The 3795-nt window shown below is 38.8% G+C and overlaps 1 long non-coding RNA gene across 2 annotated transcripts; it reads left to right on the top strand.

The window, feature by feature from the left end:
- The first annotated feature begins 581 nt into the window (after positions 1 to 581).
- On the top strand, positions 582 to 3360 carry LOC127552420 (uncharacterized). 2 transcript variants are annotated; one of them, XR_007951374.1, is made up of 3 exons: positions 582 to 640; positions 2080 to 2132; positions 3077 to 3360. It is a non-coding gene; the product is annotated as an uncharacterized LOC127552420 (long non-coding RNA). The 2 variants fall into 2 exon arrangements; XR_007951375.1 differs by having other exon boundaries at positions 3002 to 3360.
- The last annotated feature ends 435 nt before the right edge of the window (positions 3361 to 3795 follow it).

Here is a 3795-nt window from a genome sequence, read left to right as displayed (position 1 = left end):
AAAGTTTTCTTTAATTGTTTGCCTTTCTAGTGCTGTAGCCACCATCTTGGTTCAGATGCTTATCACCTCTTGTCTAGACTATTGCAATAGTCTCTTATTTTCTGTAGCTGTTTTAAGCTTCTCTCTACTGTAATCCATCATCCATATAGTCATCAAAGTAATTTTCCTGAAGCTTGTGCCCAACTCGATCACCTCTCAATTCAATAAACTCCAGTGGTTCTCTGTTGCTTCTAGGATCAAAACTATCCCTACTTTGGCATTTGAATCCAGAGCCCAGCCCCTTCCTACTTCTATCATCTTCTTTTGTTACTCTTAGCTAAAAACTCTATAATTCAACAATGTTGGGCTATTGTTCCATATACACACCATTCTATCTTTTATCTCTCTGCCTCTGCATACTCTTGGAAAATATTCTCTTCCCCCCCTTGATTTCTTATAGTTTTTGGTATCCTTGAAGATTCACCTCAAACACCACTTTCTGGATGAAGCATTTTCTGATTTTCCCCAGATATGGGTGCACTCCCTATCTCAGATTACCTTGCATTCATTTTATATACTAACATGGGATGCTCTGGTTTTCTCTTTCAGGGCAAGATTGGCTACATATCCACTCAGAGTGCTAGGATAACCTTAGGGTTTTGTAAGTATCTTTTTTTTTTTTCCATGAGCTCATGCTAAATTCTAAGTTCTGGCTAAATTCCATTTGTTGGAAGATAAGTAAGGAGGGCTCCACTTAATTGAACAACTTAATACCCAGTAGCTTTTACAAAGGGATATTTATTTCAAAGATATAGCAAGTTCAAAGTACAATCATTTCTCTCAATAGGGCCTAATTTCCCTTATCAAGAGGGAGGGGAAGGGAGGAAGGTTAGGCTTCAAACTTAACTTATTTTTTCACATAGCACTGGTGCAGATATTATATCACTTTTGAGTATCCTGCCACTGGGCTAGGGTCCCCAAGGTCACCATTGAAGATTATTCCTTGCTTCCCAGGGCATCAGTGGTAGTTTACCTAACTCCTATATTCCTATAACCTGCCCTCCCTACCACAGCTGAAGAATCCATCCCCTTCTGTAATACAATAAAAAAGAATGAATAAAAATGCAAAAGACAGAAACTTACTTCTCAGGGGCCATGTCTTAAGTAGGGGGGAAGAAGGTCCTGAGGCCTTTTCCCTTACAACATGGTCTCCCACTGGATGCTATGAATGAAGGAGTCACTTAGTGCTTGCTCCCATGAATGCAGCAAAGAGAGGGTCAAAGCTGACTCAGGCCTTTTTGAGGAAATTATCAATTCTGTCTATTCACCCAGTGAAAAAAGTCTCCTCCTAATCACATAGCCAGATCAACCATAACTAGCTGTAGAATATACTCTCATGCTCTACAGTATAAAATCTGTTATCGTGCTTTTTCTTCAAGCAGTTCCCTAGTAGAGAGATGGAATCTGAGCAAGCTTAAGAGGGGGGTATGTATATGTACTAGATCCCTGTTATATATAGTTATCTCTTCCATATTATGGAGCTTAGAGCTTGGTGCTCCCACAATCTGAAAAATCCACGTAAAATTTTTTTAACTTCTATATCAGAGAAATCTGATTTTTTATGGGTTATTTATAGTACTTTATTGTAAAATCTGGGTTAAGTGTTTGGTCATAGAATCTATGTTGTCTTCTGGCCTTTGAGTGTCATCTGTGGCTTCTACAAAACTTCAAAAAAAAAATTCCCATTTAATTTCTTATGCTGACCTACAATATTTTGAAACCACATTGGGGAAAGTTGCCATATGGGAGAAATAACTACATACAATGTACACATGTGTACAGCTCTTTCCTTTTAGATTCTTTTCCCAGTTCTTACTGGTTCACTTTTAACTTTATATTCCTAGTAGATAGCACAACTCCTGGCATAGAGCTGCCATATAATAAATGTTGTTTGGTTGATTGGTTGTGGCCCATCAAGGTACCATCAAACTTCTTTCTCAAGGAAAGAGTTCAGAATCAGAATATATTACTTTATCTCATGCTAAAAAGGGACAGCTTCAATTCAGATTTATGGTCTAACCCAATAATATTCTCTTTCAGGGTATCTTTGTTTTTGTCAAGCCAGTCTGGCAGGGGCAGAAGAATGCATGGAGGTACGTGAGTCTCAGTCTTCCTTTGAATGTGTTTGGCTTTCTGGAATTTTTTAGACTTGCCTTGATCCTATTTATGCATTTTGTTCTTGAAAGAAGTATCTGTCATTGCAGGGAACATGCCTTCCTCTTTGAGGAGGGAGAAAATGCTTATTGGCTTCTCAGGGGTTTGATGCAGGGAGTCAGTTGCTTCTGACAGTCAGTGAATTCCCCAAGTCTCATCATTCCTGGACTCTTCCTGCCACACGAACACGTGCTAATAAAAAGCAAAACAAAAACAAAAACAAAAACAAAAAATCCCAAACAGTTTTGGTTTCTCTTTGGTGGAAGTTGATGTATAGTTGCCCCAGGCTGTTGACATCAGAGGACCTGGTTCCTAGAATTGGGGTGGAGTAAGGTCTGGGAAGTTTATTATGGCTACTATATATCTTGACATTTGTTTTTATTGAATTTAGCACTTCAGTCTAATCTGTCTTTTATTACTTTCATTGTTGCATGGGAGTCTGTCTTGCATAACTAATGGGGCCAGAAGTTATGTCTTCTAATATTTTGCTAGCCCCTTAGTATCCTCAATATCTTGTGTAATCATTTATCATAGATCATAGCAAGTATAAGGGTGTATGAAGTGCTCAGAGAGGACAAGCACCTCGGGTGTGATGTCTAAGGAGTCCTTTTCAGAGCTGCTCACCTGATACCCACTTCTCACCTGGTGGCATTCACACCCTGGTAAATTCACCTCAGAGGGTGGGCTAAATCGGACTGAGAGTACCTGACAGACCTCCTAGGTCCTAGTAGTGGTAACTTAGTGGGGTGTCAAGCTGTGAAGACTTGCTCTGGTAGAGTGTGTGGGTGAAAACAGTTTGTCCCAACAGCCATCAAGGCAGCTGAAGGAAGGAATAGAGCTTGGGCAGACACTTAAGTCACCAAGATTATCCACTGTATCCCAGGCCATCCCCAGTCACTCTGGCTTCTGTCTCAACGCTGGACTTCAATGACTCTGGAAGAGAGAGAGAGGCTGATGATTGTGTGCAAATCTGCATCACTGAAATACAACTCAAGGACAAGTCAAGACATCACCCTGTGATATCACTGGTCCTTTTCCAAAACGAAGGATAAACAACAACATCATAGCAGAGCATGTGGAAAATACTCAATACATATTTGTTAAATTAAATTGAATTTTTGGATAAAAAGCTAGAATGAATAAATCAATAAACATTTATTTAGTGTGTACCAGACTCTGTGTTAGATGTTGTCAGGCTACCCAAGAAGCAGAGGTGGTAGGGATACAAAACCAAGAAAAAAGGAAGGGAAGGGAAAGGAAGGATCTCACATCTTGTAGGCAATGTGTGCAAATATAAGTATATATAAAACATATACAAAGTGTTTTTAAAGGGATACTACTAGTTGGGGTAATCCAAGAAGATTTCCTGCCATTTGAGCTGAACTTTAAAGGAAAAAAAATCATTCAATAAGAATTTAAGGAGAGAATTTAAAAATTTTAAATTCCATGATTTGTAAGGCATTCCTTGTGTTGGACCCCAGTGATACAAAGATTACCAAAAAATTCTTGCCTTCAGGGAGTTTACATTTTGTTGGGGGGAATATACATAGATAATACAATACAAAATATATACAAAGCAAATATAAAAGCTATTTCAGGGAG

Source organism: Antechinus flavipes, chromosome 2 (assembly GCF_016432865.1).
Source record: "Antechinus flavipes isolate AdamAnt ecotype Samford, QLD, Australia chromosome 2, AdamAnt_v2, whole genome shotgun sequence".
NCBI classification, from domain to species: domain Eukaryota; kingdom Metazoa; phylum Chordata; class Mammalia; order Dasyuromorphia; family Dasyuridae; genus Antechinus; species Antechinus flavipes.
This window is presented reverse-complemented; position numbering and strand designations above follow the sequence as displayed.